A 14,103-nucleotide genomic window follows, 5' to 3' on the forward strand; every position below is an offset into this window, starting at 1 on the left:
AGAAAAGTAAAGGATGTTTTTCTTTTTAATTATTTGTAACATTTGCTACATAAAAAAAAAAATCTTAAGATACGTATAAAAACGTTAAATGTTCCTGCGTCAGAATAAAAGATTAAATAGTAATCAACATTAAACATAATAATAACATATGTAAGTATTTTCCCAAACAATAAATGAGACCACACACTAAACTAACAAGCAAAGTGTTTTAGCAGTAACATTGAAACTGATTACATAAAGCAGTTTTTAACAACCACCAAATCAAAAACAAATAAACAAAATTATCATAAAAGATTGGTCTATATAAAAAATAAAAAAAAATCAGAGCACGAACAGAGCGGTTGGAAGAAAGGATAGAAAGAGAGGAGGCATCCTGTAGAGAACGAAGGGGATTTCCCACAGCACAGATGGAAGCCATTAACATGGTGTTGTTGCTTAAAAACCTTTCATGTCTTTGCAGTTATTAGATAATACCGGGTTAATAGTAAACAGCGTGATTCTGCAAATGGATCTAATATCCAGACAGGGCGAATGTTTTACCATCCACTACCTAATATTGCTTTAAATCTAATAAAGTGTAAGAATTTAGGACGTAGCCTCCAAAAAGTCTCCAAACTAAGTTTTAAATTGTCGGTTGACGATGAAAATGTTCCATGCTTGGCCGGACTTAACCAAGAAACTCCCTAAGACGGAGACGGTTGCACTGAGGTCGTGTTGAAGCCAAAGCCACAACCACAGCTATGTGTGCACAAAACACACACACGCGCGCGCACACACAAACACACACTCTGTAAGGGGTGATGCATGCCTGCTGATGTCATCACCGCAGCTCTGGTAACACAAGGGGTCAACCAGGGGACTCGCCTCTGAACTCTGAACTCTTGTGTCCTCACATCTGTTTTCTCACTGCAGTTCAATGCTGCCGCTACATTAGTCATGAAACAATACAAATAAAAACAGATTAACGCTGACTTGCGCAGAATCGCATCACGTTTGACCCCCCAAAAAATATATATATGTAAAAAAGGAGAGTCCTTTTCTCTGTAGAGTTTCAGAAACAACGTGCACGCACCGAGAGCTTAGGGCTGTTCTGTTAAACACATGTTCAGTTAGAGAGCCTACTGTACACCGCACGTAAAACATCTAAATGTTTTTGATTACCGCGCATACACAGGGGAGGCATGGGAAACAGGAACGGGAGAGGATACAGGGTTTTTTCCCCCCACTTTTCTTCTCTTTCTTCTTACCTTATTTTCTCCTCTGCCAGTTTTCTTTCTCCCAGGTATCCCCCCCATCCGCCTCGCCTCCTCTGCACGTGCTGCCAACTCCTCCACTGAACAGGAGACGGAGGCAGATGACAGACAGCGGAGGAAAAGTGGAAGAGTTCACAGGCGCCGTTTGTTAAAACACATTAGTAAATTGGATAAATACAATAACATTGCTTACATTGTTATATAACTTTTATATCGTCTTTTAATTAACGCGTAGCGACAAACATCTAACATTGCAGTGCGTCACATCTCAGAGCGGATTGAAACGATTTTACAGAATTTGTAAAGCCGATGATTGTTTTTTGTTTTTTTTGTGGGTACACATGAAATGTGAGTTAGGTTTCAAACAGCTGAAGATCTCATCCGGAGAAGTGCTGAATGCGTTTCAGTAGTGGAGAAGGAAAGATGGAATAAAAGCCCTCCACCGCTTAAACTTGGATGAGCTGGCTGCCCTTTTGTCGAGAGACAAAAGAAGTGCTCCCGGAGTTGGTCAATAGATGGCAGTCTTTACCTTGAGCAGGCCACTTGTGCCGATTCTCTACACTACAGCCCTTCATGCTGCCTTTTTCACCGTGTCCTGCATCTACATGCAATAAAACCCTATTGTTCTACACTTTGGAGTTTAGCACATCGAGTGGGTACATAATAAACCACTCGTCAGGTTTGTTAGTTAGATTTGCTTTGCAGGCCTTTTTCAGTTTGAATTTCAAATTTTGCCTACGCTACGTTCCGCCTCTTTTTTTTTTTTTCCTTTTTGTTCTGTGTGGTGTTTTGTGAGTCAGTGTTTCTTCACAGTTCCTTAAATCTTTTCTCTAAATTCAGTATTCATTGAATATAACATAAACTGTCAGCCATCGGTGGCCAAAGATGGTGAATATTGAGAGGGTGTGTTCACTGAATATGAAGAGGTGGGTTGCGGGGGGAATATGTGTGCATACCTATGTGTGTGTGTGTGCATTGAATATTTACTGGACAGACCTTGACTTTTTGCGTGCGTGCGTGCGCGTGTGTGAGTGCATGTGTGTGTGCGCGTGTGACCGTGTGCATGAGTGTCCGACTGGGCAAGACAGAAACAGAGAAAATGCAAAGTGAATTTTTGTAACGCTTTTAGGGCTGCACACCCTGATGTGATAATAGAGGCGAGACACCCTGAACCAGAGGAGAGTAAAACAATAAAATAAACAACACAATATAGGAAAAGAAATCTACATTTAATAGAAGTAACAATAATTTATGGTTTGGTAGCATCCAAACAGTTTAAACTAAAGCCCTAGGAAAATTGAAGCTGCAGCTGGAGCTGCTAAATATTTTATGATGCACAAACAGTTTTACTTCTGTGTCTATGTGTGTGTATGTGCCCTGCCTCGGCTATTTTATTGAACCTCAAGGTGAAAGTTTGCAGGGAATCTCAATAATCAATAAAGCAGAGATGTGAAAACTTGAGATGGGGATCAAATTCATATTCAAGGCATTAGTCTTGAGGTGACCTCGGTGACACCTCCCAAAAGGGGAAGCCACAGAGAGAGCAATTAGCTGCTCACAATGATCGTTTACCCAAACGCAAACATTTGCAAACAAACAAGCATTTGCAAAAAATAAATAAATAAAATGTGCCAACACAGGAAAGGATCAGTAGATAGAACTTTTCGTCTTAAACGTTTTAAGACACAAAACATAAATGTAAAGTTGTTAAATTGTAGAGTTTCAAAATAGCAAACAATTCTGCCACACAATTTGAAGCCCTTTTAATGAGGTGCTAAGAATGCGCTGTAGGGACTAAAGTTTTATTCAGCTGTGTGGCGCAGAGAGTAATGCATTGTTGACCCTCCCTCATGTTTGCAGGACATCTGGCTAAAAGATAGAGACCACAGCTTTTCCTGTCTGTGAGAAACACAAATTTGGCTGCTTGGGAATGAGTCATGAAGTGCCATCCTTCCTTCCTAATAAAGTAACACGTCTTAAACTATAGTTATGAGGTATATTGTACCCAAATTTTAAAACTTCAAAAATGTTCTACCATGCAATGTTTCTTTTTTTTTTTAATAAAACATGCTATACAAAAAGTCCCAGAGTGATCTGAGTTCTGATAGGTACATGAAGTAATTGCTTTACACTGCCAGTCAGCTGATTGAAAAAAATATATATTTATTGACACTTTGTCCTAATAAAAAATTATATACAAATACACTTTGCTACTTGGAAATATTTCCACTCAATAAAAATGTCAACAACGATGGTCTGGAAGGAAAAAAGTGCTACACTCTTACTATACTGCTGCTACTACTGCTACTAGATATTATGTTTGTTTACACATAATGAATCTTTAAAATAGGAAAGACGTAATAAAAGTGGTGATAGATAATTATCGTACTAGACTTATAAAGGTGTTTTAAAAGTACAGTTGTCAAGCTACAAGTGGCATCTTTGTCAAGCAGATGACTGGAGGCCGGACACCTGACTGGACGGACTGACCAACAGATATACTCTCACCATTACATTACATACAGCAGAACGCAAAAAAAAAAAGACAATTCTTTGGGCAATAAGCACATCAAACTATGGCTAAATATAGCAGGTTTAGACTTAAATATGTATGTATCAAAAGAAAAATAATAAATAAATTATGAAGGCAACATTAATGAGATTTTAATCCTACATATATAGTTTGATTAGGAGCTGTGGGAATATTTGTAACCATTTGGTTTTATATAAACAAGACATTTAATGTAAAAAAACAAAATGTTAGTCTGTAATTGGGAGATATAAAACAGCAGAGGTATAACTAGAGGTTATAATAGATTGAGAATCCAATATCTGAACTATGGCTAAATGAGAAATGCATTTAGTTTTGCCCAAACAGATGACCAAATACTGAGACATTTCTCCACGTGACACCTGGATGTGCAGAGGATTGTGTGTTTTGACACTTCTTAACATCTTAAGAAGAGCAACGGTCCAGGCAATCTGATCTATTTTACAGCTTTTTTTTTTTTTTTTTTAAACAGGCTTCATGAGTTATGACAGTAGTCCACAATCTAAGATCTTCAGTCTTCCAGTCTAACACTTTTTTTGACCCTTTAATTCTGGCTTCACAACGTACGGCATGATATTAGTCCGTGATCTAACTCTCTAGATCTCTCACTCTCAGTGCCTTCATAGGCACTTCAAAGCCCATCATACAGCATCAGGCTATAATCACAGATCTGCGGTCAGATTACCCTGCTCTCACAGCTAACCTTTAACATGAGAAGGATGAAAACCTTGCTAACCCTGAATCAGTGGTTGGGGCTGGGCTGGGCCCTGCCAGGCCCTCATAAAAGCTTCATAAGGCTTCATGGGAGCTTCCTTTGGCTTTGTTGGGGGATTCGTAGCTGGCTAAGGTGCTCCCAAGAGACGTCCCAAAGCCTCCCATGACTCTTACTCTCTCTTTCTGAAGTTTCATAGGCTTGCAACACTGCTTTTGGGTATAAGCCAAAAGGTGCAGGTAGACAGCCGCACACCGTCATGCACACAAATACAGCACAAGATAAAAAAAAAAAAAACAAACAAAAAAAAAACACTAATATGCACACAACAGTGACTCACAAAGACTAACACAAACACACACAGAGACTCTTAAACTCACACACACTTACACCCCAACACACTCCCCTCTTGCTCTCTCCTCTTCGCTTTATTTACAATCCTCTGGCAGCGGTACAAGGGCCTGGGGCTATAACACACGGCACCTAATGCTCAAACTGCCAGGTAATCTCATGTCTGACATCCTCCTTTGATAGAAACTGATCAATAGACTCTTGTAAAGGAGTCATTTTCTCTGATGTTTCCACCAACCACTTCTCTCTATCTCCAACTCTCCCTTTTTCACTCTCTTTCCCCCCTTTTCTTTTATTAGCCATACATTTATAATTCATATTTCAGCAGGGCTGAGTTAGCTCCAAGACAAGGGGTGGGTTGGGGTTCAAGGGGGAGGGGGGCTTCTTTGTGTAATAAAGAACAATAGTTGTGAAATGATGGGGAGAAATGCCAGTGTTTGCTCTTGGTTCCGGTGAACAACAGTTTTGGGGATCGATAGAGTGTGAAATGGGATTATAGCTAGTAATAGAGGTGAATTGGAGGAGAGAGGCCGGTGCATGTGTGTGTCCAGGGATCCAGGTTGGATATCAGCACACACACACACACTCCTCCACACACACCTGCTCACAAAATAATTTTACCATTTAAATGGGCAGATGGACATCAGCAATGCAGGGGAGCATTAACATTAAACAAATATTTCATAAAAGTTTGGATTTTTTATTTATTTATTTTTAAGATAGTCAGTTAACAGAATAACACAGTGGATTTAATATTTGCATTCACCTTGTTAGATTTTAAAGATGGATCAATCAGACTGTTTCTAGCTAAAACCGATTTCTGTTTTTGCTTCAAGTCTGACCTGCTGATTCTGTCTGGTTTTGTTTTAGTCATGAGGACTACAACACTTAAATGAGACAAAAGGCACTGGGGGTACTTTTACATTTGACAAAAAAAAAGTATTACAAGGTTATTACCAAGCATAAGTTTCCTACCTTTTTCTGAATTTCATTTAACTTTAAAACGTTGCACCAAGACACATACTATTGACCAACAATGTGGGCGTTCTTGGTTAATATTGAGAACATAGAATTCACATTTTCAGCATGCAACCTGCTCGTCAACGACGGTAGTCAGTCAAAATAAAAGTGGATGATTCCAATCTCTACCTGATTGATACCTGCTTTTTTGTGTCTCTAGGGTGTTTTCACATCCGAATGTTCAGACTTAATTCAATTGCTGACCAAAATTGCAACATTTGTTACATTTTCAGGTGGTGAGGTTTGCCTTCATACCACACTGTTCACCTGTGGTGGCTGTACGCCAAGAACCACTGAAGGAAACAAAACAAAAATCTCTTGAGATGAGATGAGCACAACTTCTTTCTTTTGCAAAATGTAAACAAATAGGGAGTAGCGGGACCCATTTTACTGGCTGTAGGATTTCTCTTTCGTCTTTGGCATGAGTCCGCAAGCCACTTCTCCTGCTAACGTCAGCATTTGTTGGGTTGCATCAAAATGACCTGCGCTGTATATGGTCCATTTCCTGCTTTTGGAGCTCTGGTACGCTTGCATCCACACGCGCATTCGAGTCGGGCCATAGTTCACTTCAACCGAACAGAGACCTAGGTTTCTAGGTGGACCTGACTTTGCTTTTTTGGTCCACATCGGACATTTATTGCCAATCCTCAAAAAAAACACACAAAAAAACTGGACAATCTAGAGTTCAATAAAAGAAGACTGGTTGAAATGCACCCTTAAAAAACAATTCTTGCTTGAATTTCACAGTAAAATAGTTTTTTTCTTAAAACAATAACTACAAAACAATGTTTAACATTACTATAACAATCAATATGTTACATTATTTAGACAGAAACCTGACTTTTTTTTTCTTGTTTGCTTTAAATAAAGTAGTTAAACCTTTTGGTTCTAGTTTTTTGATAATTTTCAGTTTAGGTTATCATAGTGTAAAAATTACCCATGACCAACTACAACATATAAAAATTTAACAAGTTAACAGCACTCATGACAATAACGTTGAAGAAATATTTTCTCCTCAATATCCAATGCTTCTTTCTCAATGCCTATGTTTTAAGAAAATCTATTTTGTGATCTTCAGCTTTTCACTGTCCACTCCATCCTGTACTATCGCATCTATTATCATTCAACGTGGTTACAATGCTTTCATGATGTAAAAAGAACCACAACAAGGTCGATGTTATTAAAGAGGGCCTTTGTTCTTGACAGTAATTTCTCAGGCTAACTCCAGTTCATTCAGACCACTGCAATATTCAGGTAAACAATACCCCCACTGTTCTAATAATAATGCATCTTTATTCATCTTAAGTCATTACAATAGGCTCTTCATTGGTGGACTGTATCTGCTGAAGGTAAAAGCTGAATAATATGTGGTTTTGTGTGGAGAGTAGAGTTGAGGGAATGCGTTTTGATCACAGACAAAGGCCAAGCTACACAGCGTTGTCCTTCTGTCTCTATCTTGTTAATGAGGACTGTTCACTGAGCAAGCCAGCCACTGTCTGCCACAGAGAGAGAGACCTCAGATTCATCTCTCTGCGGACAATAGGTGATTGTGTCTGTGTGTGTGTGTGTGTGTGTGTGTGTGTGTGTGTGTGTGTGTGTGTGTGTGTGTGTGTGTGTGTGTGTACCTTTGAGGATCCATGTGTGTGCTAATTAAAGCTGTGGGAGTTGGAAGAAATGACTGTGAGTGTGCGTATATGAGGTGTTTGCCTGCCGTGACCGTAGATATGTACGTTAATTCTTAATGAGACATTTCTGTGCCCAGAGAGACCCAAACATCACCATTCCTGCACTGACACACCACTACAAAGGACACAGTCTTACACATACGCATGTGCGCGCATTCACGAACACACACACACACACACTCGTAAACCAGATCATTACCATACAGCTAAAGCAGTGTGCCGTTAAATAAAAAACCTTTATCCTCAGTGTGTGTGTGTGTGTGTATTTCTGAGTGAGCAACTGAATCACCAAACTGCTAATTTGAGGTAGCTTATAAAGCTAACAGCACTCTGGTTGAATCATCCCTTAAAGGCAGGGCACACCCCCTTTTTGCAGCTCAGTGTTGCGTATTAGGCAGCAGGAAAATGTTCACAAAGAACAATAACTGTGATGAGTGGATCAAAGAGCTGAGTGAGGAAAAAAAGGTTCATATTGACATCCTTGTATACCCCTACGAAACTGAGATGCGCATAGAAAAGTGTAATCTCTGAATGGGCAACGCTGGTACAAATATACCCCAATAAACCTGCAACTGTGGCAAAATGTGGTTCTATAAAGTACTGGTGCATGCATGCCACTTCTTTTTGTTTAAAAAAAAAGTGTAGAAACTATATATAATTTTTTTTCCTTCACTTCCTTCTCATCCGCTACTTTGTTTTCATCTATGTCATAAAATTGCCCCAAAATACACAGCATTTGTGTGTGCATAGTGACAAAAATTGTCCAAGTGAATGTCTATTTTTCCAAGGCACTGCATGAGGGGGACTTTCCCTGCCCTCAGGTCAGGAATGCACACCACATTTGGCCAGAAAGCAATTTTAAAATATGTCCAGCTTCTTCGTATATCACTTTATGTGGTGTTTGCATCTGCTTTCACCAAGGTGAAATATATTTTCCGTGTACTTGCAGGTGCAAATAAAAACATAGAATATATGTATGTTAGTTCAGAAGCAAATAAAAAGTGTTGTCCGAGTTCTCCCCGTAAGTGCAATATTATGGATGCACTAAATTGGTCAGAAAGTACAGTGTGCTCAAGTGAATTTTTCAAAATTCTTCTTAGATGTGATGGTGAAAACTTTGAACATGAATAAAACATTAGTTATTCTATTTTGATTAGAATTTATTCAAATGTTCTTTAAACAGAGCATTATTTGCACAATAATTTTAACAACAGAACCATGTTTGTAAATAGATTGTTACTATGGTAATTTTTTTATGTTATTTCCATTTTAAAAATTCACTGTCAGTTCCCATTTAACTAATATGCATATCTACCTCTTCATGGAAATGATAAACTCTTGTCAATTATGTGTATTTGCATAATGGTAATGATTAATAATGTGCACACATGTATGCTATGGATGTGAATGTAACTTTCAATTTATATGTTTTTACAGGTGACAGAGTAACTTTCCTTTTTTCCACCAGAAAGATGATAAACAGATCATATATATTACTGTTGATAACATTTATGTTTGTTCATATTTCAAAAAACTGCATTTGTACAAACAACTCATCTTATTGAGAGCAACGTGCAACACACATTAAGAAATGCTAAATTTATGTTCCTATGACTGTTACCATATCCGCTCATTCATGCACAAAAAGCTTTGACACACACACGCACACACACAGACATACCATGTCCAACACTGCCAGCCACATTGGCAAGCTGCCAGACCACAGTCACCACTTTGAGTAATTTGAATATTTAGTGTCCCATTGAGCTCTTAATTGGAGTCAATTTCAATAGCCTTGGCACTGTTTGGTGCTTTAATTAATGACAAGGTAATTTGTTTCTGCCAGGCGATCACAGGACAATCATATGAGTGGGTGGTTTGTGGTGCCTGTGGTAGTGGTTAAAGTAGTTCATTATAAAAACTTGAACCAGATCTCTAAATCATTTTCTCAGCATGCACAGACAACTTGGATAACAATATTCATTTGCAACCTGCAACATATCTAACATTACATCCACTTCAGGTTGTTCCTATAACCTGGTCACAACTTGAAGGCTAATTAACTTCACCTTATACGAGTGAATCACCAAGAATTGCAAATGTTGACCTTAATAAGTAGCTTCAACATTGACATAAATCAGAGCTTTGCATGCATCTAGTATCTTCTACTAAAAGAATCAGCAGTTATTGCACCGATTTGCTTAATGTTAGGAGATCAGTGATCGGTCGATAAATCTCATTGATCTAAAAATCAACCACTGTTGTCCTCTGCTCTGATGTGAGAGAGGTTTGACCGACAGACTGGCCCACCAGGTCATGCCTGCACATTTGCAGTTAACTAAAGTCGCCCCACTGTTGCCAACTCAGCAACTTTCTTGCTATAGGTAGCGACATTTCAGACAAAAACAATTTCCATCGATCAATATCTGAATTGGCACATCAGGCTATTTAAACATCAGTAATTGGCGATCAGCTAAAAACCGAAATCGGTGCACCCCTTATTACATCCAATTTAATAAAAAATTCACAAGCCATTGATCAGAAGATGATGTCAGCAGCAATAACTATACTAAAGCAGCTCAATATCTATCTGAGAATGACTTCAAGGAATTGAAATGTTCAAGCAATAATTCATATCACACTTTGAAAATGTGTATTTGAAAATAATTTTGAAATTCATTTGCCCTTTTTCTGCTCTACTGTGTTTTGTTCCATCACATGACAGCCCAATAAAATATGATGAAGTTTGTGGGTTTTAACACAAGCAAAATATGACAAAGCATTAAAACATGCCTGCTCAATTTGAATAGGCATGTTTTAATAACATTAAAAATAACCAAAAACGAAAAAAAAAAAAATCTACTTAAATAGATTTGAGCCAAACCTACATTCAATCAGACACAATTGTTCTATTAAAAACACACAACACACACTTAAATATAATTTTTTTTTGTTTCACTGTTTCCGTTTTCCATGTGATCATGAGCTTTTATTTCCAAGAAGACCAGCTCATTTAGATACTAAGAAATAATACAAGTTCTAAATAAATGTTGACTGACTCAGCCCTATCTCAAGAACAGTGCATGCAGCCTTTCTCAAGTGTTTCCAAGTACATATTTACAGCAAAAGACATACTTCATACACACCCCTCTGTAAGAGCACAGGACTCTTGCTCTTGCTTTGAGCATGCTAGTTCCCGTTTTATTTCCTGCTGACTTCCTGTTTCAGCTGACAACTGACTCATGCCACATAGCAAAACTGTGCTGGAATTTTTTACCCGATCATGACGAAATGACCTATGAATCAGCTCTGCACACAAATAAAAAGGCAGATAGCTGACCCAAAAACTTTGAAACAAAAATATTCGTACACACTACGTTACAGTCCCAGTGCTGTTTAGCATTAGACATGTAGACTATTAGGAGAATGAGAGAGAGGCAAATGGAAAGGGCATGAGAAAAGAGACAAGGACAGACTCTGGGATCAGCCCAGGAGAGGAGAGTTTTATAGACTCTGTTATTACTGCCGTGCCAGCTCTGACTTAATCTTAAGAACAGCCTTTTGACAGTCTGTGAGGCATTCAGTTTTCTCGGCGCAGCACTGAAACACACATAAATACGCCTAATAACATAATATAAACTTTAAAAGAAACTTTGTTTCATTTTCAGCTACACTAAATGTGAAGGAGTTTTTAGAAAGTAATCAAACAGTATCAGCCAGGTGAAATTATAATAAAACTCATTAAAGGAACTGTAGCAGGTAATATCTTAATGTTTTACAGCACTGTGAATGAAAAGTCCTGCAATTACAGGGGATTGCCTTCTGCAGCGCTTCTCTTAGTTTTCGACACGCCGACGCACTCTTCATTTCTGAGGGTATATGCAGAAAATAACTAATGTGTAGCAAAGAAGAAAAATATGATCCCGCCAATGATCAAAAATAGAACCTGATCAGAAAGTCTTAATATGAATTTATAATAAACTGGATTTATTCTGACGATAGGCATTTTAATCAAATAAAATATGGCAATGACCCCGATTCTACAAATAAGGAAATACTATAGTTGCCCAATTATTCATTTTTCTCCACAAAGACACATGGCCACAGTGTGACAGACATGGCAAACAAACCCCATCACATCTTTGTAAACAGCTAGAAAATCTAACTCAACAAGTATGACCAATAAATTTAGGAATGCCATAATTGCAAAGAGTGAATCTCAGGGGAAAAGAATTTAGTTGTTTTTACCACTGACGGTCTATTTCTATCTTTTATATTTTCTATATTATTTAAACTAAATTGCATGTCATATCGCTGTTCACTATCTCAGTTCATTAACTGCTACTTTTTATAGGCAAATTGTGTCACCGATTCAAAGGAAGACATCATCACGAGAAAGACATTTTTACAGCATGTGTCCTCTGGCTTTAATCTTTAGATCTTCAGTTAGATTGAACCGTTCTCAAGCTGGAATACCAATTGACCAGAACAAAAACAGAATTAAGATATCAATACTTACACTGTGAGCATTTTTTATTTTAGTTTTTTAATGTAAATAAATATTTTCTTTGAGTACCACTCAGCGTTAAAATAATGTCTTTAATTTTTTTTTTTAGAGACTGGAAAAAATGCACATGTGGTTTTCGGGTTAGTTGAGCCCAAAAGCGACATGAGGTAGCGAATTAGCAGGACGTGAAGCTCCATAAGAACTTCTAACCTCTTGATAGGCGCCTCACAATCAAAGTCATTAGCCAGTGTAATAAAGGGCCTGAGATACAGCCATTCTTCAACAGCCTAACTCTTTTATAACCAACAGATTAAAGTTGATTGGATTAAAATGACATTCTGCCCGTCTGACCTTGGCGGCAGCAGTTAAGTTCATCCAAATTAAATTTCTCCGTAATAAAGATGATTCATTTGTTGCCTGACGTAGTAAATATAAAATAGAAAGAAAGAGGAGAAAATATTAAGTGACACACCCCAGTGCACACTTGCACACGCTTGTATGCATGCGGACAAAGATGCATGCATGCGTCCACGTTGCGTTGTTGGGAGTTGGCAAGCACATGCTTACATACACAACCAAGAAAAGAGGAACGTGTTGCGTTTGTCTACAACTGTAAAACGCATTACACGTATTTTTGTTTAAAACAAATAAAAAGGAGGCATTCAAGGGTCTTCGGTCTTGAGTCAAACTTTTGCCTACATGGTTTAAAACCAAGAACACATTTTGCTCTTACCTGTTTCACGGATTCCATGTGTATCCCAAGCGGCTCTTGAAGTGGTCCACTTTTCACCGACTTTCACCCAGAAAAGTCTAGGTCAGGAGTTCTTCCTTTAACTTGTCAAAAGCTTCCTGCAAGCTGTCCACTGGCTAACCTTAAATTCATAACACCGCAGCAGTTCGGAAAGCTCTTCCTTTACTGAATGAGCTGCTAAGCGAGTCTCTGCGCTACCAATTAAATAGGAATAAGTACAACTTTAAATGGAAACAAGCTCAGAACCAAAGGAAAAAACAATTTGTTGGCGAAATCTACAGTCTTTGAAAATGGTCAACTTGGGTTATTTTCAATACATGTCATGGAAAAAAGAGTTGAAACAGTGTAGGTAATTTAAAGCCCCTTTCTTATGATTTAATAAGCCTCTTTCATATTTATTATTTCCAATAATTTTAACACTCTTCTTTAAATGATTTACAAAGGTTTATGGTGATTAGTTTTTCCACTCTTTTCTCAAGGTCCCACAATTTGGATTTTCATTGGATTGAGTCACTCAGCTCACACTCCTCCCAACCTTAACTTTGGTTCCCCAGATGATGGGCTTACATAAAGTTGGCCCTTCCTTATTTTTTCCAGGTATGCCTAGCTTATCTCCAGGAGTCAAGGCTCGACCCACCATGCATGTGCTAGCTAGCCCTCTCGGTCTGGCTCAAAGAGGGTACCACAGTATCCCCATTGTAGAAGAGGTTTGCCTATTTTTGATCCACCCTAATAAATAGCAGTGGCATGTAACTACAGCTACTGATCCTCCTCATAGAAAGGGGTCAGTGATGCTCTCTAAAAAAATGACCTCTAACATTTCAAAGATTAATAGGTTGCAAAATTGCCACTGTAAAGTCACTGCTAATATCCTTGCACTCTGGCATTGTGCTCACACAAATGAGCATGTTCCATACAAAGCAGGCTTACTTGTTCTATTGTGTCAAACTTGCCGATTGTCATTTAATCAAGTGCTTTGATTACCTTTTTCCATCTTAAAACCTTATGGAAGCATCAAGGGTGCACTTAAGTTTTCCCCATGACTGTAAGTCTAATAGCACTGAATCTACTGGCAGGCACTAAGCAGACAATAATGGGAGCTTTTGTAAACTAAAGAAGATAAGACACTCTAATCAACAATCAAACACCTTTTGTTGTGAATGCTGAATCTCCTTTTGCAGAAGTTTCACATTGCCTTGAAGCTTATGCAGTTTTTATTGCTGTTGTGTATTTTAGTAAAAAAAAAAAAAAAAAGTTATTTTTTCTTCTTGCA

This window comes from Poecilia reticulata, linkage group LG20 (assembly GCF_000633615.1).
Source record: "Poecilia reticulata strain Guanapo linkage group LG20, Guppy_female_1.0+MT, whole genome shotgun sequence".
Taxonomy (NCBI): domain Eukaryota; kingdom Metazoa; phylum Chordata; class Actinopteri; order Cyprinodontiformes; family Poeciliidae; genus Poecilia; species Poecilia reticulata.